The sequence below is a fragment of the Oryctolagus cuniculus genome, chromosome 3 (genome assembly GCF_051225735.1).
Source record: "Oryctolagus cuniculus isolate XC-2025 breed Fujian yellow rabbit chromosome 3, ASM5122573v1, whole genome shotgun sequence".
Taxonomy (NCBI): Eukaryota; Metazoa; Chordata; class Mammalia; order Lagomorpha; family Leporidae; genus Oryctolagus; species Oryctolagus cuniculus.
In genome coordinates, this window is record NC_142869.1 from 60,028,792 (window position 1) to 60,050,001 (window position 21,210).

Consider the following 21,210-nt stretch of genomic DNA (forward strand, 5'->3'; position numbering starts at 1 on the left):
TGCTAGTTTTATATTGGCTCAAAAGCAATTAGTGTGCCGCTTAGAAAAAAAATCTGAATATTTCCCTCTCATAATTAATATTCTTGGTATAGAGTCATTTTAAAAACCTACTGGAATAAGAAAGATAGAAAAGAGAAGAAAAAATTAGGAGGGAGGCCTTTCAACGAAAGTTGGCTGAATTAATCTAACCGAAGTTGAATGCGTTCATTAAATTGTCTAATGACACTGGGAGATGTAGGCTGCATAGGAAAGGGTTTTACACTGTGGCATTGCAGGACTGGCATGGCAAAGACAGGAAGACAATCCCTCTACCCAGTTTCCCGTGAGCTTCATGAAGTCATCCAATTACACATGCATTCGTCCTGTGACCTGAGGCGCTCTTGTTCATGATAGCCTCCTCTGCGCATTTTTATCTTTGCTCCTATTAACAGGTGGTACAGCAGGGTATCTTTAGGGTGAGAGCTTTTTCAAGTGTGTTTTGTTGGTACCTTGAGATTCAGTAACATAACCCATGCCTGCAACTCTGGCAGGCTACACTGAATTTGGCATTCTTTGGAAACTTTGGAATAATAGTTGATATTCATAGGGCTGTGAAATATCAATGTTTCACAACATAGTTACAGAAGGTTTAGAAATGGGGCATTTAAAAGCATATTTGTAACAATAGTGAGGTGAAAAATCAATATAGAAAGAAGCAGAATTTTAATTTTTTTCCACCAGAGTCCTAAGGGCATATTGCCATAGAAATGAAACTAGATAATTATTCACCAGTTGTAATGTCTACATACAAGCAGAGCTTCTGAGAAACTTAAGAAAACTTCAGTTGCCATGATACAATTTTAGCTAAAACAGAAGCCAGTGTTTCTTGAAACCAATATGTGGTCATGCTGGCAAAAAGTTAACACTTGCTTTGAGTAAACACCCAAACCAAGACTGAAATGAGCCCAATACAGTAATCCCCACGAGCCAGAAATGAAGAGGAACCATAAAATCAGGGTGAGTGGCAAGGTGTTAACAAAACAAAGCAAAACAAAACCACTGGATGGGATACGAGGCAGGGCCAGGGCAGTGTTACTGGTCTCACACCTGAGTAGGAACAATGGAACATAGTTAAGGAGACTCCTTGTAGGAGTGAGTGGGGTTGAAATGCTGGTGCTGAGTAAGGAGTCCACAAGCACTACGTAAGCTGAACAGGATGTTCAGAAGGCTTTGCATCGTGACATGAGAAGTGACTGGGTGGCTCTCCTCCTGCCCACAGGAAGGGACCAAGTCACTCTCAGAAACAAGAATCCGCAAGTGGACACTGCAAAACCTGGAGCATGACTAGGTACATTGTGAGTGGAAAATACGCATAAAACATGTGACAAGGTACATTGTGGGTGGAAAATATGCATACACTATGTGAATGAACAACAGGCAGATACCTAACATGGTGTTATCTCCAGTGTTTTTGGTCCAGGCTTGTTTATGGATAGGGATAAAAACAGTGGGAGAAAAAGAAAAATCAAGCATGAAATCTTTTCCTTCACAGAATATACATTTTAGTTGTCTGATGAGCAAGAGATCAAAGACAAATGAACATATAAATGTAAATACAACATAGGTTATGTGATGACCAGCGCTATGCAGAAAGATAAGGGAAGTTGAGTATCTTTAGGATAGAGGAAGGGGCACTGTTCTGTAGAATGGCTAGTGAAGGCTTCATGCACGAAGCGACAGTGGAGCAGAACCATAGAAACATCAGAGAGTGCACCATGCTGGTATCTAGGGAAGCGTGCCAGGCAGAGGGAGCAGCAAAGGCCAACGTTCTGAGGTGAGGGTGTTCTCGGGCGGTTCAAAGAGAGTTGTGAGTGAGAAGCTTGGGAGAGGAGATGCATTCTTCTCCTCAGGTGGCTGCAGAGGGCAGCGTATCTAGGGTCTTGGGAGCTCTGTGCAGAACTTTGTTTTCAGTTTCAATAACATGATTTGATTTAGAAGGATCAATCTGGCAGCTGTGTTGTGAATACACTAAAGACAGGAGTGGGTAGACTAATAATAAGTTACAGAAATGTGACCATTGTGAAAAATCTTATATAAATCACTAACTTATCACATACACTTGGGCTAAAAAAAAGTACATGATGACCCAGAAGTGTTATATTTGGAGTATAAAGATGGATGAACATCTGAAAAACCAGTAAAGCAGTACATCATAGTAGCAAATTAAAGGGTTAAATTGTAATATTTTAACATTTGTTGTATATAAACTCACTGCAAGCTAGAAATAGAAGAGAACCATCTTAACTTGATAAAGGGCAACCACCCAAATCTTTCACAAATATTTATGAGTAAAACATCTAGGAGTATTTTGATTGAAGTCAGAATAAGAATGCATGCTGTCAGCACTGTTATTTAATATTTTATGAACAAATCTGGAGAGTACTTTAAAATCAGAAAATTAAAAATAGCATAATGATGGGCCAGAGGAGGCAAAATGGTCCTGATTTGTAGGTAGTAAATATACCTGAAGTCTAAGGAAATCTGCAGACAAATAAGACTCTATAAAAAGGATGCTTGAGCATAAAAAATAAATGCATAATGATAATTCTATGTATCACCAGTAATCAAATATAAAATCTTGTTGAAAACAGATATCACTCAAAACCATAGACACATAGAAGTAAGCTTCAAAAATGATGTCTAAGAACTCTGTGAAAGAAATTACCAAATGCTTGAGAAAGCAATAAATGTGAGGATTTCCCATGGCCCATGGCTAAAAAGACTCAAAATTAGAAAAATGCCAAATGTCCCCTGTATTAATCTGTTAGTGTAATTTAATTCAAACAAAATTCCTTGTAGCATTTAAGATTGTATCTAAATTGTATTATCTATATGAGGGGATCATGGTCCAAAAACATTGTCCAAACAATTTAAAAAAAAAAAAAGGTAGAACAAAGAGGGAAGGCTTTTCATATATATCTCATGTTAATATGAAGTTTTAATAGTTGAAGCAATATGGTGTAGGCCTAATGACAAGCATCTATGAGAATTTAAAATATGATAGAAGAATCTTTATAACTCAGAGAAAGAGGGCTATCGTCCAAAAATGAAAATAAGTAAATAATAAAAGCAGTCAAGGATGTCAGGAAACAGGAACCCTAATGTGCTGTTGGTGGGAGAGTAACTTCTACAACCATTATGGAAGACAGTGTGGAGAGTCCTCAGAAATTTGAAAATGGATCTATCATATGATCTGGCGATTCCACCCAAAGGAAATGAAGTTAGCATATGAAAGAGTTATCTGTATCCCTATGTTTACTGCAGCTCAACTCACAATAGCTAAGACATGGAATCAACCCAGATGTATATCAACTGATGACTGGATAGAGAAATTATGGTTTATATACATGATGGAATACTACTCAGGCATAAAAAGGGATGAAATCGTGTCTTTCATAACAAAATGATGCAGCTGGAAATCATTATGCTTAGTAAAATAAGCCAGTCCCCAAAAGACAAATATCATGTTTTCCTTTATTTGTGATAACTAATATACAGAGTACAAAAAAGTAATGTATATGAGTGAAATTGATATTTTGAGATTGATTATTGTTTATAGTCCTTGTCTATGTTCTTGAGGAATAGTGATTTTTCTACTTACTATTTGTGTTTATTCAGCATTTAGTGGAGGATTAAGTTTGTGATTATAAAGAAAATTGAAAGTATTAAAAGAAAAATAAGAAAAAAAGGAGGGATGGTGGAGGTAAGGGAGAGAGGGAGGGTAGGATAGGAAGTATCATTATGCTCTTAAAATTGTGTATATGAAATGCATGAAGTTTGTTCCCTTTTTATAAATAAGGAATTTTTTAAACAATGGAATTAGGAAAATTGGCCATTTATATTGAGAAAACTGACTCTACATGTATAGTATTCATTAGTTTTCATTTGTAATTAGTAATGTAAGGAGCCTATAAAAGATTTTTTTTTTGTTTTTCTTCCCTAAGGGTGATCTTTTCTAAAGCACTAATTTACCTAAATGGAAGTCTTTGAATTTTGTTTAATCAAAGTTTTGTATAAAATTGAGTAAGATATTACTAGTACTATGGCAATGATTTGACCTAGTGAAAGGGAGCAACTGAGGTTCTGGAATAATTATAGCAAGCAAACCATATTCAAAGTTTCCATATTTTTACCAGTTTCCAATTTCAATGATCTTTTTTTTTAATTTGACAGGTAGAGTTATAGACAGTGAGAGAGACAGAGGGAAAGGTCTTCCTTCCATTAGTTCACTCCCCAAATGGCCCCTAAGGCCAGCATTGTGCCGATCTGAAGCCAGGAGCCAGGTGCTTCTTCCTGGTCTCCCATGGGGTGCAGAGTCCCAAGCACTTAGGCCATCCTTCACTGCCCTCCCGGGCCACAGCAGAGAGCTGGACTGGAAGAGGGACAACTGGGACTAGAACCCAGGCCCATATAGGATGCCAGTGCTGCAGGCGGAGGATTAACCAAGTGAGCCATAGCACTGACCCCCTCAATGATCTTGATTTTGATGCTTTTATAGGTTTTCCTCAGGTTGTAACATATTTTAATAGTAGGAAATAGAAGGGAAATATTTAAACAATATGCTAATTGACTTCAAAAGATAGTTCACAAGCACATCTATTTTGGGAAAATTATCTATAGCGGATGGAAACACACAATGAGTAGTTAATTTTCTGTATGAGTCATGATGACTTAAAGACAGGTCCATTCCATTAAACAAATTATGTGATATTAAAAATGCTGTTAATTAACCACTTTTAACATTAGAATTTTAAACTAATATATAAAACAGTCCTTGTAGGGTGTAGATAGTGGTTTGTTTGTATTAGAGTATGAACTAACCACCTGAGAAGACTGAAAAATGGGGTAGGCATTTGGCACCGCGTTGAAGATGCTGGTTGGAACACTTGTATCCCATATCAGACGGACTAATTTGAGTTCTAGTTCTGTTTCCAATACAAATTTCTGCTAATCCACACCCCAGGAGGCAGCAAGTGATGGTCCAACTACTTGGGTCCCTGCCACCTATGTAGGAGACCTGGATTGAGTTCTGAGCTTCTTTCCCTGACCTGGTCCAGTCCCAAGTTTGTGGACATTTGGGGAATAAACAAGCGTGTGAGAGATCTCCCTCTGTCTGTCTCTGTCACTCTGTCTTTCAAATAAATACAAATCTATCCAAATGTAGTTTAAAAAGTAAAGATCCTTGTATTTTACCCTGTGGGACTCCCCACTGTGGGTTCTGGAGGGTAGCTGGGACTTGTGGTAGGAAGAAGCCCCCATGACTCATGACCTCACTTTGAGAAAGGTGTGGTACGTGAATCAGGAGGAGCTACTTTCTGCTTCCTTTTTTGACAAATATCATTTCCATCCTCCTCATTCTCCTTTCTTCTCTCAGAAGTCTAAGATGCCTGCATCCTATATTGGAGTGTTGGTTCAAGTCCAGGCTACTCCAATTTCATCCAGCTCCCTGCTAATGCACCTGGGAAGGCAGTAGATAATAGCACAAGTATTTGGGTCCCTACTTCCCATGTAGAGACCAGGATGAAATTCCTGACTCCTTGCTTCAGGAGCCCCAACTGTTGCAGTCATCTGGGGAGTGAACCAGCAAATGAAAGATCTCTTTTTTTGTCTCCATCTCTCTGTGTCTCTCTGCCTCTCAAATAAATAAATAAATAAATAAATAAATTTTTTATAAAGGCAACATTATTGTGAGCTTTTGGTACTCATACGAATTTAAATCTTCAACCTGAATAAGTGTATTCGTTCATCTTCCCTTGATGAACTAGGTTTCATCAGAAAGACCTACTTCTCTGAAAAGAACTACAAATATGGCGTCTTTTCTATTTCATTAGTTACTTGATTCCTTCTCTATCTCCAAGAGTAATATCTTTTAAAATTATCCATTATTTTCATTTATTATCTGAAGTCCAGTTGTCTGATTCCTGGGGCTTACTTGGGTGCAAGGTAATTGGATCTTCCAATAATCAGATCGCAAGTAGTGGGACCTTCCGATGAGTTTACTGTAAGGCACTTGCTTGGGGTTGCCCTGTCCTCCATTTTCACTACAGAATGTTGCCACTGTCATCTCTTCCTTTGCATACAGCAAAGATTGTTGTTTTCCATTTAGTCATGCAATCTTGGTTAGGACACATTCCTCAACTGGAGTGGCTGATATATTTGCCTCCCGGTTATAGTTTTCTAAAGTCACAATCACGTGAAGAACACTTGTTTGGTACCTAAATGACAAAGCAAAAGGCTTTTGAAGGAGCCTCCAGTCTCAGTATATGATCATAAACGTCTCTATACTGACCTTAAGTGTCTCCCCTACATCCTGGCAAGCCCCTCTATGCAGACTTGGTGTCCTCTTCCGCCAAAGGTCATCTCCAATCCTGAACACCAAGAACATCTTAGTCTGTTTTCTATTGCCATGACTGAATAATTTCTGAAGAAAAAAGGTTTATTTGGCTCAGTTTTTAAAAAAGATGTGTTTATTTGAAAGGCAGAGTTAGTGAAAGGCGAAGAGACAGAGAGTGATCTTCCCTCCACCAGTTCACTCCCCACATGGCCACAATGGCTGGGCTGGACCAGGCTGAATCCAGGAGCCAGGAGGCTCATCTGGATCTCTTATGTGGGCAGCAAGGACCCAAACACTTGAGTCATCTGCTGCTGCTTTCCCAGGCACATTAGCAGGGAGCTGAATGGGGAGTAGCCGAGTCTGTAACTGTTGCTCATACAGGATGTTGGTGTTGCAGGCTGTGGCTTAACCGGCTACACCACAATGTCAGCCCCTGACTCACAGCTCTGAAGGCTAAGAAGTTGAAGATCAGGCAACTGCATCTGCTGAGGACCTTCTTGCCGCTGGGGTCTCTCTGCAGAGTCTCAAGGTGACACAGGACATTGCATGAGGGAGACTGAATATCCTAGCTCAGGTCTCTCCTCCTCTTATAAATGCACAATATCACTGGATCAGAGTCCCATCCTTTCAGCCTCATTCGACCTTCTCTTACTTCCCAAAGGTCCCACCTACCAGATAGTTATTAAGTTTCTAAGTCCTTGACATCTTACACTGAAGATTACATTGCAGCTTGAGTTTTGGTGTGGACATTCAAAACATGGCAGGGAGTAAGTTTGATGGAGTTTCCTTTCTTTCCAGTGGCTGTCTCTGTTGCCAAGCAAATTTTCTCCCTCTTCCCCTGACTGGAGCCTTGCATTTTAAGGGGGAATGTTAGAAATAGCAGCCTTTATCAAACCAAATATACTACACACTGGTCACTACCAGGTGAAGGTGTGAGTGCTCAGTTACTCTCACAGGATTTTGACGTTTTTGGGCTTGAATGCGTTTAAGTAGGGGAGGGTATGCATTCATTTTTCCCTCTATAGCTCACCATTCCCTGTTATCTTACATTCAGTTAATTCACACATGCATGCCTACTTAGCCCCTGAAAATATTTTCCTTCTTACACATTCTCAAAATTAAATTGGACATTTTTTGATTGCTGTACGGATATAATCCTTCCTAACTGATGAAAAACATTTTTACAGTGTCAAATATTACCTTAGATTCAGTTCTGTACTTTAAACTTATCATTAAAAATAATCTGAAGATGGAAAAAATACTCTGAGTAAACCATCTTATTCCTAGACAAAATATTTTCTCCTTTCTGCAAAAAATATTTGCTAGATTATATTCAGGTGCACCTACAAAAATTATATTGCATTTGATGATGGTGATCAACCCAATATTAAAGGTCATTTTCATTTTAATTTATACTTTTTCCCCCAGAATATCGTTATTTCAGGTGAGACACCGTGAATGTGAGCTAATCTGAAGTGAAAATATCAATAAAGCATGAACATGGACATTGAAGCTATTTCGTATCTACATGATGAGATGAAGGCATGACCTCATTGGATTTCCATTTTCCCTTACGAAGAGAGGGGATATAATGGCTTATACTGATTTTGTGACCATGACATGAGAAAAATACATCTTTATCATACATTATTGAATAGTTGAACTTCTAAAATTCGTGTGTAAATTGATTTCTTTCCAGGCTGAATTAGAAATGCAGCAGGGAAAATGTTGTAGGAAATTTATAGTCAATTCTTTTACAAATGATATTATTATACCTTGATGCCTGATGTCTTTATATACATATTTCTTTGAGTGGAAAAACACATTTAATGATGTAAAGCCCCCCAAAAATGTGTATCAAAAGAAAGTTATAAAAAATTTTAGGACACTAACATTTTTAATAATAGGAAGGCCAATATTCTAAGCAAGTCTCTTACAATTGTGTAAAAATCTGATTAATTGACCAACACAGTAACCTATTATCTTTTTTTCTTATTTTGTTTTCCTTAGGTAAATAAATTTCAGGTTTAGAAGGATAAAAATGGAGATTTTGAAGAATTTGGAAGGTTGTTATATACATAGCAAAAACAATTAAGAGCAAATGAAAATAAATCTTAATGTGTACATTAGAATTCTAAATTGAAGACAATGATAAAACATTCTCAGAAAATTTGGTAAAATATAAACAATTAATAAAAATAACAGTACTATTTCTAATTTGTTTGGCAAAGGCAATATTATCAAATTTTCTGTTCCATGAAAGGTCATTTTGAAGTAGCACCTTTTCTCATTAGTGCACTGAAGTAATTTATTGCTTAGCTTTATATCCTTCTAAAATACTTACTAAGTTATGATAGGACATATTCATTACATACTCAGTCCACCTGCAATAGCCAGGAAGAAGAAAAGGAAATACTTAACATTGGATACATATTTATACTTAAATCATACTTAACTGATCCTTAGTTCCTGATTTTTCCTGCTTTGATGTTTATGTCATTCACATTTCTTTCACTCAAGTTGAATGGTTTTGAATTTTATCTATGGCTGAATAAATTCACCATCTTGACTCATAAGAATAGCAAATAAATTACAAAGTAATGAACAATGGTGATATATCATTACATTTAACAGAAAAAGTTACTTAGCCATAATTTAATGCACAATTTATCTTTTCCAGTACACTGGTTATGTAATATTGTATAAAGATATTGTTCTATCTTTATACAAGTTTTCTTCTCAGAAAAGGAGATAAAAATAATTTTTTAAAGATTTATTTATTTATTTGAAAGTCAGAGTTACACAGAAAGAGGAGAGGCAGAAAGACAGAGAGGTTTTCTATCCGATGGTTCACTCCCCAATTGGTGGCAACAGCTGGAGTTGCACCGATCCGAAGCCAGAGCCAGGAGCTTCTTCCAGGTCTCCCACGTGGTTGCAGGGGCCCAAGCACTTAGGCCATCTTCTACTGCTTTCCCAGGCCATAGCAGAGAGCTGGATCAGAAGAGGAGCAGCCGGGACTAGAACCAGCGTCCATATGGGATGCCGGTGCTTCAGGCCAGGGCATTAACCGGCTGAACCACAGTGCCGACCCCAAGAAAAATAATTTGAAGAAGTTTTTATAGCTGTAGTCTTTTCCCAAAAATTTCATGTAATGTTTTTCAGCTAGTTTGAAAAAATCTTTCTTATCCTTTGTGATTTTTCTTTAAAAATTGACATTCTATCTTTATAACTGCATTCTTAAATATTTTACGTGCCCCCCCCCCCTTTTTAAAAAGATTTATTTATTTATTTGAAAGACAGAATTACAGAGAGTGAGGAGGAGAGACACAAAGAGATCTTCCACAGGCTGGTTTACTCCCTAAATGGCTACAATGACTGGGGCTGAAGCCAGGAGCCAGGAGCTTCCTCTGGGTCTCCCACATGGGTGCAGGGGCTCAGGGACTTGGGTCATCTTCCCTACTTTCCCAGGTGCATTAGCAGGCAGCTGGATCAGAAGTAGAGCAGCTGGGACTCGAAGCAGCGCCCATAAGGGATGCTGGCGCCTCAGACCATGGCTTAACCTGCTGCACCACAGTGCTGGCCCTATATGCCTGTGTTTTTAAGAACTTGTGAAATATTCCCAGTGCTAAAGGTACTACTAGTTCAACTGCCCTAGTCTTCTGCTTGGTTTATAGTAGAAAGATGGCTGTGTCTTTTATAAACTTACAAAATGCCATTGCTTAGTTTTGTAGGTCTCTTACTTGGTAATTCTGGGAGAAAACAGTTCAGCTATTGCTCTTGCACAAAATGACAACCCCACAACTCTCCATGCTCAAAGTGAATGTCCTTCTCAGAATCAATTATGTGTTGAGAAAGAGACCACTTCAGCCACTAGACTGTTTTTAAAAAATAAAGGAGGAGGGTGAGAGAATCTGTGTTTTATTTTATACTTGTTTTATTGAAGGAGAGAAGCCTAGACTCATTCTTTTCTCAATATCCTTGATGACTTTAACTCTCACAAGTATATAAGGATGTTGCTTTACACTTACCTTCCAATTTTTTTCAGTGTAAAACTGTTTCAGCTCATACAAGGCCATAGACTTTATTTAGCCAAAACGATGTTCATCCCAAATATTACATTCCAACTCCAGTGTCCAGAATGGGACTAGCTTAAGAATTCTATTAGCAACTACTGTACTGAGAATTCTTAGCAACTACTATAAATAAACTTTTAAAAAAGATTTTTAATCACTCAAAATAAATATTGTTACATGTTTTGATTAGTAAAATTATGTGCCATAATAACCAAACACCAACATTCATATTTTCCCTTTTTGTTCAACTTAGATAATGGTTTTTAATTACCCTTGAATTTGTTAGAGAGGAATTGTCCACCTTTTGAAGGATGTGCTTTTTCAAAGAGGTGGGCCATCAATGTAGCTTATGTTGCCCATAAGAGCCAAGCAAACACGTGGAACATCAGCAGCTACAAGTACCTGGGTTCATGCTAAAATCCAATTCAGATGCTGCCTCTGTGTCCAGATGCCGAACGACACACACTAAGCCTGGGGAGAGCTGCACACATGCCAGGGCCCGAGTTAGATTGTGGCGTGCTACTTCACTGTAGGAAAGGAAACAGCATTTGAGACAGACGACAGACATTAAGTCATGTAAGTGGAGCATCCAAGGAGAGAGACGACTAGGAATGCTTGTGTGTTTCAGTTTGCATGCTGAGCTGACTTTGCACATCGTAAATTCTGTTCCTCTACTTGGAATAGTCACACTCAGTGCAAAGCTCACCAGTGTTCTTAAACTACTGCAGGACTTTAAAAGAACGGTTTAAGAGGATGAGAAAGAATGATGTTAACCTAGCAGATGGGACGAGTCCAGTTCTTAACTTCTAACATACTCTTCAAAATAACATAAATGATTCAGAACTATGATCAGAAGAAAAAACCCACTGAAGAATCTTCCTCTTCTATATTAGCTTGAATAGTGTACCTTCTTCCTTAAGCATATTCATTCTTTTCAAGTCAGAAGGGCACTCTAAAAACACCAAATTTCTCCCAAAGCATCTTTTGATAAGGGTTCCACTAACTCTACTCAGTAGCCAGAAACTTTCCCAATGCACAGAATCACTGCAGCTACTATTGAGATGGGAAGTACAGAGATTAGCGACAATTCACTTCTCAAGAGACAGTCTTGGGCCACAGGTTTAGTTGTTAGCACTGCTCCTGACTGATAGCATCAGGGTCAGTACACCTGCATAGAGTGCCTACATAGACTCTGGCAAGTAGACTCAAATGACCTCTCTTGCAGCTGAATCAGGCTCTTCATGCTGCACGCAGCACTTTGTAACATTTTGCAGATTTGCTCCTGGAAGACAGACCTAGACTCTGTGTTATGTGAGAACATTTCATCAGCCTCCTGCTTCTCTTTCCATCCTTTGTTTTCAACCACACAAAGTACTAAATGACTATTTGCTCTGTGTACACTTGAATTCCATTTAAAATTCATCCATCATTTTCCAGTTGCTTAACTACTTTAGCAAGCATTGTAGCATTCATGCAATTTGAGGCATGGGGAGGGGCAGTGGTACAATTTTTTTTTTTTTTTTCAGGGAGAAAACATGGTGTTAAAAGCATTCCACTGGAAGGAGTGGTGCTATGGCTTAGTGGGTTAATCCTCTGCCTGCAGCACCAGCAGCCCATATGGGCACCAGTTTGAGTCCTGACTGCTCCTCTTCCAATACAGCTCTCTGCTATGGCCTGGGAAAGCAGTGGAAGATGGCCTAAGTCCTTAGGCCCCTGTACCCACGTGGGAGACTTGGATGAAGCTTCTGGCTCCTGGCTTTAGATCAGTCGAACTCCGGCCATTGTGGCCATTTGGGGAGTGAACCCGCAGATGGAAGACTTCTCTTTTTCTCTTTCTCTCTTTCTGCCTCTGCCTCTCTGTAACTCTACCTTTCAAACAAACAAATAAATCTTCAAAAAAAATTTTTTTTAAAAAAGCATTTCATTGGAAACCCACTTTTGCCAATTATTTGGTATGTGATTAAATGTTAAGTTTCCTGTTCAGCAAAATGATGATTCTAATACATCTGCTGCTGGTTTGGAGAAAATTCCCAGAGATGAGATGGAATAGTCTGTGTCAGGCTCTTAGCGCTGCGGCAGGTTCCTAGCACACCTTGGATATTCGGTAATCTACGTTCTTATCTTACATTTTTTCTACTTTTGAGTCATTTCTTCTGGAGATTCTAAAGCTCCTAATGGTATGAATTAAGAGTATGTACACAAATATGTTTGCTTTGTGATGTACACATTTTAAATATTAATGTCAACTTTATCAGTTACTAACCAATGACATGCATTTTATGTTTTTCAAATGTCTCATGCTCTCTAAGATTGTAAATCTACTTCCTTTGAGTGCTTCCATATTTTACTTTAGTTATTTAGGATCTTCATCAACCTAGAATGCACATGATTGTTGATTTTGCAATAATTAATACTAATCTCAATAATTAATATTAATATTGATGGATAATAGTAATCTGAGTATTTTCCAGCCCCATTTATTCAGCCTTACTTGTGCTGGTTTGGAGTGCTACTTCAGCATATGTTCTGTTCTCCTTCATTTACATCTATGCATATTAACGTTTCAGCTCCATTAGTTATAATTGCTATTTTTATAGTACATTTTGAATTTTGAGATTGTGAGTTACCATCTTTTTCCTTCTCTTGATACATTTTTGGGGTCAATTTTTGTGCCTTTTCTAAGAACTGGATTAAGCGTCATTTAAGAATTCTTGTTAGATTTTGAATAGATTTGTATTTATTTTGTAATTTATTTAGTGTAGAAGGGGTGCCTTTACTAAATTTTCTTTAAATTTAGAGTAGGATATATTTCTCTGTTTAATTATATCTTCTTTTTATGTCCAACACTAGATACTGCACATTTACATTAGTTTTTTGTAGCTATTTTATCTTTCTCTCCAAAATTTTTCTGTTTACTAATTTGTCATTGCTGATGTTTGGATAGGTATTATTTATCAAGTTAAAAAAATTTCTCGGGGCTGGCACTGTGGCATAGCAGGTAAAGCTGCCACCTGCAGTGCCAGCATCCCATATGGGTGCCGGTTCTAGTCCCTGCTGCTCTACTTTCGATCCCGCTCTCTGCTTTGGCCTGGGAGAGCAGTAGAGGATGGCCTCTAAGTCCCTGGGCCTCTGCACCTGCTTAGGAGACCCAGAAGAAGCTCCTGGCTCTTTGCTCCTGGCTTCGGATTGGCACAGTTCTGGCTGTTGTGGCCAATTGGGGAGTGAACCAGAGAATGGAAGACTCTCTCTCTCTCTCTCTCTCTCTCTCCTTCTCTCTCTGTGTAACTCTGACTTTCAAATAAATACATCTTTAGAAGAAAAATTTCTCCTTGTATTTCTTCTGTATCAAATAAAAAACATAGGTGCTGTGGTACTGGGGTTAAGCCTCCGCTTAGCATGCCAGTTTCCCATATAAGGAGTCATGGTTTAAGTCCTGGCTACTCTGTTTCTGATCCACTCTCCTGCTAATGTGCCCGGGAAGACCTCAGATGATGGCCCGAATTCCTGAGTCTCTGTCACCCACTTGGAAGGCCCAGATGGAGGTCCTAGTCCATGGTTTAGGCCTTGTTCGACCCCAGTAATTTCATATAGTGGAGCCGGCGCCGCAGCTCACTAGGCTAATCCTCCACCTTGCGGTGCCTGCACACCGGGTTCTAGTCCTGGTCGGGGCGCCGGATTCTGTTCCGGTTGCCCCTCTTCCAGGCCAGCTCTCTGCTGTGGCCCAAGAGTGCAGTGGAGGATGGCCCAAGTGCTTGGGCCCTGCACCCCATGGGAGACCAGGATAAGTACCTGGCTCCTGCCTTCGGATCAGCGCGGTGCGCCGGCCGCAGCGTGCCGGCCGCGGCGGCCATTGGAGGGCGAACCAATGGCAAAGGAAGACCTTTCTCTCTGTCTCTCTCTCTCACTGTCCACTCTGCCTGTCAAAAAAAAAAAAAAAAAAAAAAAAAAAAGCAAATTATATAAGGATAGATATGTATTCCCTGATCTGAATAATGTATTGGAGTGAAATTGACATTGTGAGATGTCGATGATTGTTTACAGCCTTGTCTCTTGAGAAACAGTGTGGTTTTTCTTTTCTTCTTCATACTATTGGTTGAAATCTTTTCTTAGTGTAGGAATAACTATATGATCATTAAGTAAACTGAAAACAGATCTTTGTAAAAATTAAGAGTAGGAGTGTGAGAGGGAGGAAGAAGGGTTGGAGTGTGGGTGGGAGGGAGGATGGGGCAAGTGTCATTATGTCCCTAAATCTGTATATATGAAATACATGAAACTTGTACAACTTAAATAAAATTTAAAAAGTAAGTTACTAAAATATTTTAGTCTGGAAATTCCCTTCCATCAGGCTGATCTTTGATTCACTGCTATATTCAATTTACTGAATTTGTATTTAGAAATGTTACAGCTATAATTAAAAGAAAGCTGGGGCCAGCCCTGTGGCTTAGCAGACTAAAACCTCCGCCTGTGGCGCTGGCATCTCATGTGGGCACCGGTTCCAGTCCCAGCTGCTCCTCTTTGGATCCAGCCTCTGTTGTGGTCTGAGAAAGCAGTAGAAGAGGGCCCAAGTCCTTGGGCCCCTGCACCCATGTGGGAGACCCGGAAGAAGCTCCTGGCTCCTGGCTTTGGATCAGCGTGGCCATTTGGGGAGTGAATCAGTAATGGAAGACTTTTCTGTCTCTCCTTCTTTCTGTAACTCTGCCCCTCAAATAAATAAATAAATAAAATCTTTAAAAAAAGAATAAAAAGGAAAAGAAGGCTTGACCTCTGATTTTATTTTCTATCATCTTTGATTAGGTTGTGTATCAAGGTTATAAAATTTTCTTGGAATGATTTAGGAAGGTTTGACTTTTTTCACAATGTTTTAGTAAAGTTCATTTTTACTAAAAAAAAACCTTAAAACATACATCTTTTATCTTCAATTCTAATTTAATCAGGTATCCTCTACTTTTATTTGCTAAATTTAGCTTAGAACAAACAATGCCTGGTACATTATTACCACTTTATAAACATGAACAGCTCTAGGGTTTTACTGCTTTGAGAACAGGAGATATTGTCTGTTGAGATTTCTTTTATGAACTAAAAAACTGCAAACTATAATTAATGTTTTCAAGGGTACAAAAGTTCTTCTATATTCATTATTTGTAAGAGCAATTTTGATTATTTTCTGTGTTTTTGAATTCTAAATAACTTTAATTATTTTCAGTTTACTTGATCTGTCAATTTATGAACAAGATAGGTTAAAGTCTTTGATAAGCATTTATTAATCTTAGTTGCATATCTCCCAGATTTTGTCTTACACATTTATGTTGTTAAGAATCTAAAGGAGGGGCCGGCACTGTGGTGCAGTGCGTTAAAACTCCAATCCCAGACGGGCACCGTGGCTCACTTGGCTAATCCTCCACCTGTGGCGCTGGCACACCGGGTTCTAGTCCCGGTTGCTCTTCCAGTCCAGCTCTCTGCTGTGGCCTGGGAGTGCAGTGGAGGATGGCCCAGGTGCTTGGGCCCTGCACTCGCATGGGAGACCAGGAGGAAGCACCTGGCTCCTGGCTTCGGATTGGTGCAGCACGCCGGCAGTAGCAGCCATTTGGGGGGGGCGGTGAACCATCGGAAGGAAGACCTTTCTCTCTGTCTCTCTCTCACGGTCTAACTCTGCCTATCAAAATAAATAAATAAAAATAAAAATAAAAATAAAAAAACTCCAGTACCCAATATGGGCGCCAGTTCAAGTCCTGACTGCTCCTCTTCTGATCCAGCTCTCTGCTATAACCTGGGAAAGCAGAAGACAGCCCAGGTTCTTGGGCCCCTGTGTCTGTGTGGGAGACCCGGAAGAAGCTCCTGGCTTCAACTCAGCTCAGCTCTGGCTTTTGCAGTCATTTGGGGAGTGAACCAATGAAATGGAAGTCTTCTCTCTCTCTGGCTCTACCTCTCTCTGTAACTCTGTCTTTCAAATAAATAATAAAAAAAATTTTCAAAAAAAGATTCTAAAGGGTAATGTATTTTTCACTTTGCCCATCTCATCTTTATAAAACATTGTTTTTCCTATTAATGCTTTCTCTTGATCTTCATTTTGTCTTATCATGACATTTTTATACCTAATTTCTTTTTTGTTAGCAGTTTCTGATATATTTTTTCTCCAAGTATTTTTATGCTATTTGTTTTAGATAGATTTTTGTAAATGCTAGATATTTAGATATAGATTTTGCTTGGTTTTTACCCAATTTGAAGATCTGACTTTAATAGGAGCACACATCCTCTTCATATTTGCTTTGTTATAATTGTGCTTCAGTTTTTTTTTTTTTTTTTTTTTTTTGACAAGCAGAGTGGACAGTGAGAGAGAGAGAGAGAGAGACAGACAGAAAGGTCTTCCTTTTGCCCTTGGTTCACCCTCCAATGGCCATCGTGGCCGGCGCGCTGCGGCCGACGCACCACACTGATCCAAAGCCAGGAGCCAGGTGCTTCTCCTGGTCTCCCTTGTGGGTGTAGGGCCCAAGCACCTGGGCCATCCTCCACTGTACTCCTGGGCCACAGCAGAGAGCTAGACTGGAAGGGGAGCAACTGGGACAGAATCCGGCACCCCCACCGGGACTAGAACCCGGTGTGCCAGCGCAGCAGGTGGAGGATTAGCCTATTGAGCTGGTCTAGTTTTTATCATAATTTAAAAAATGTTTATTGTCAAACTTTCTTATTATATGTAATTTTCCCCACCATCTACCTCTAGTTTTAGACATTTTCCCCCTTATCAGAATTGTACCACTGTTTTTCTACATCCATTTCTATGAAAAAGAATTCTATGACTTTAGTTTACTTCTTTATAATTTAATTATTTTGCTTCTGTCTCAAATATTTTCCAATTTTTTCCCCTTTTGCATTTTCCCGAGTGTTTTTTGGAGGTTGTCGGTTTTATTTACCACGCTTAGCCCTGGGGACCCTGTGTTTGCTCAACCTTGAGCACCTCCCTGCCCTCCCCTTCACTCTGACTTCCTCCCCTCAGTCCTTACAGAAACTCTCCTTGGATGGATCTGGACTCTGGATCTCTCTAGAATGTTTTGTTTCTTTTTTGCCTCTCAGTCCGTTTTTCTCGTTTGCTCCATTGTAAAGGAACCCGTCGTCTTAATATGCTAGTACTCAAATTCACGTTTGAGGTGAAATCGTTCTGCTACACAGCGCATCTGTTTTTATTTGCAGTGTTTTTAGTGGACACAAAGGGACTTTTCACTCTGGATGTTACTAAATAATCAGCCTCAAAAGGGAGTGGCTCTAAAGAAAGTTTTATTTACTTGTGACAAGTAAAGAAGACAGTGGTAAAATACAGTTCCCTAAAGAATCTGCCTCTCTGAGAAGCAGTTTGCTAGGGCTTTTATAGCAGGGGTTTGGGGTCTGTCCAGGATGCAGACAGGGGGAGCAGGAGGGCCCTTCCTGTGTGATCAGCACACTTCTGCCTACACTGTATATTCAAAATGCTCAGTTTTCCTTGTTTGTAGTGGTCTGACCCCCAACAGAGTATAAAGCTGCAAGGTAAGTTTTCCCAGATCATCCTCTGAAAAACAAACTCAAGCCAGCAAACTATTTTAGAATCTCTGCTAGTGTCCAGGTGCCACCTCTTGCCTCCTCTTGCCTAAATCCTACACTCTTGGCTATAGTACCAATGATTGTATATTTTTTATTTCCAAGATTTATAATTCATTTTTCATGGATAAGACAGGTTCTCATATCCCTGTGAAAATATTCATGTTCTTTATAAAAACATTTGTGGCTTCCTTTCCAAGAGGTTTTCCCTCAAACATTTCATGGATTGTATTCTTAGTCATGTATTTGAGATGATCTCTCTGTGAAAGCTAAGTTTGGTTATCACTGCCTGCATTTAGAGATTGGGTATGTGTGTATACATGTGCCCACTTATTACTTTACTTCTCAATTAAGGTTTTCCTCTTTTTTAGAATAAGAGGGAAAGGTGCAAGAAAGCAACCTGAGAGGCATATTTGCACTTTACTAATTGCCTTCTTTGGACCAGCTGCTCATAACTGGGAAAATGGGGCAGTAGCCTTTTCCATTGCTGTCACTTGTCCACACTTGAAGGTTGTAGTTTTTCCTTCTAAACTGATTGTTTGTTTGTTTTCTCTTAGGGATTCATTGAAATTTCCAGCCTGCTGATAGCACTGTTTCATTCTCTAGCACAGTGATACTGTTCAGGAATTATTCTTAAATATACAGTATAAGTATATATAGGATGCATATATACATTTAAGTATGCATATCCTACACAATTATGTATGTGTATATATCTCTATCTAATTTCTAGTGATTCTGAGTTGGAGATAAAATAAAGTACACATGCTCAACATTTCAATGCAATGCCTAATGAACCGATACTTTATTTATAAGTGACCATCATTGTATGCATTATCCTTATGCTAATAGTTTGGGGATACAAAGATGGATAAAATGCTCTGCCTATTCTTAAGAGTTTGTAACCTAGAGAGTATACCTCTGTATTATTTTTTATCTATTATGGTATCATAATTTATACTGTTAATGATGATACCAAATCATTAAGTGAAAGTGAAATAAAAATCAATGTATTCATTTAGTGTAGTAAAAATAGCATGTGTTCAGAATTATTAAAATATACTTTTCAGTGTGAATCTGTGTAATTTATTATAGTTTAACTGAAATTAATGAAATCCTAGCTCACAGGTTTAAATCACAGAAGATCTTGATGTTTACATACATGGCTTATGAATGGAAACATCTAGGGCGTTGATCTAATAGTTACAATATTACAGTGCTGGGTCAAGAGTTTTTCTAATGTTCTTGGCCTCAACTTTGTGAACAGCAGGCAGCTGCAGCAGCCTCTCTTATCATAATCTCACCCCAAGTCTGAAAGAAGTGGATCAGCTAGGTTGAGTACAGAGGAAACATTCCTCAGATGAAGCAAAGCCTGTCTCTTTGTCAGGGAGGGAATTATTTCGTAGAAGGCTCCTTGTGGGGTGGCTGGGTCTAGGTTCTTCTCTCTGATACACAAAAGAATTTGAAGATGAGACCTAGATAAATGTTAGCAAAGGAACAAGAGTTTGACTAAGCAAAAGCACCCTCTGGAGAGGCAGCGTGGCCATGCTCAAGACTGAGCTGTGCGCACCAAGTTTCCAGGAAATCCCTTTATATAATCTGGAAGCACTGAAGTGGTATCTGGGAAGAGTGTTTGAGTGTTGGTAGTGGCAGGGTTTAAGTATGACCCATTTCTTTGTCCTTTTTTTTTTTTTTAAGCTTTATTTATCTATTTGAAAGGCAGAATTACACAGAGGCAGAGAGAAAGAGAAAAGGAGAGAGAGAGAGAGAGAGGTCTTCCGTCCACTTGTTCACTCCCCAAATGGCTGCAATGGTCGGAGCTGTGCTGTTCCAAAGCCAGGATCAAGGAGCTTCTTCCAGGTCTCCCATGCAGGTGCAGGGGCCCAAGGACTTGGGCCATCTTCCACTGCTTTCCCAGGCCACAGCGGAGAGCTGAATCAGAAGTGGAGCAGCTGGGACTCAAACTGGTACCCATATGGGATGCCAGCACTGCAGGCGGCCCCTTTTTACCCTTTCTTAGAAGTCTTAGGGTACATGATGGGAGTAGGAATGTCAGTTATGCAATTTTACTACAATAATGTTTCAGTTGGCTGTAGGTCATTGCAGGGACTCAGAGTCAGCAGCTGTGTTCATTATTTTCAGCTAGTACAATTCTGGGTAGCAGTTTCATAGAAACTGCAGTTTCCTGTAATACAAAAAGTGGAGGAGGGAGGGGAGATTGGGCAGAGTGTACAGGATCGTAGGGAGGGGCCAGTTACCTCCTCTTCCTTGCTAGCCACCACCTTGCCCCAATAGCCTCAGCACAATGGATTTCGCTTGACCATCATAAGCTTAGCTTGGTGTAGACTACACTTAATTGATTTTTTTGTCTTTGGCATGTTACCATTCAGATAAAAATCAGATTTTTAACTAAAATGATCCAAGAGAATCCAACACATTTTTATTGGCTAAACAATCACCACGATGTCTCATATAGCAATAATTAGTTTATCTAAAAAAGTTTGCTAATGTGAGACACTCATTTTCCTAAATGCAACTTATTATTTTTTAACTGGTAAAAATACATACAGTTTAAAATTCGAGAGTTGCAGAAGTTTGTGCAGTGAAAATTAAGCTTCCTTTTAACCTGTCTCCAGCCAACTAATTCTTACCAGGTAAACCATCCTAACCAGTCTCTCCACCCTTCATCCATTCATCAGGCTGGATAGGGAAGGTGCTGCTACATCTGCCATTCAGTTACACAACAGTGACTTTTAAATGTAGTAGACATGTTGGTGTCAGTTCTGTCTTGTGTAGGAAATCTGAAACCACAGAGGATGGTTAGCACCCCGTGCCTAGTCTCTATAGACCCTTGATCTACTGATTCCAAAGCTCATTATCAAATTCAATAAGGTACACATTCATTGTTGATATTAAACCAGCCAAGTATTCCTTTGCTATAATTTCTTTGTGTACTCTACAGAAATAGAATGAATGCTCAGAGGAGGAGTACAGAGTTTCCTATGCTCATCCATAGTCAAGTGTTGTCTCTCTTAGTTGCAAGCATAGAATGAGAACAACTTCTACCTCACTGTTAATCATCACCATAAAATTCTTCCTTGGCCACCTTAGCTTCTCTGTACTTCTGGCACTCAAAGAACTCTCTAACACCAAAGACTCTCTGGTCTGGGTCTTGTCTGATTTAGATCTGCTCTTTTT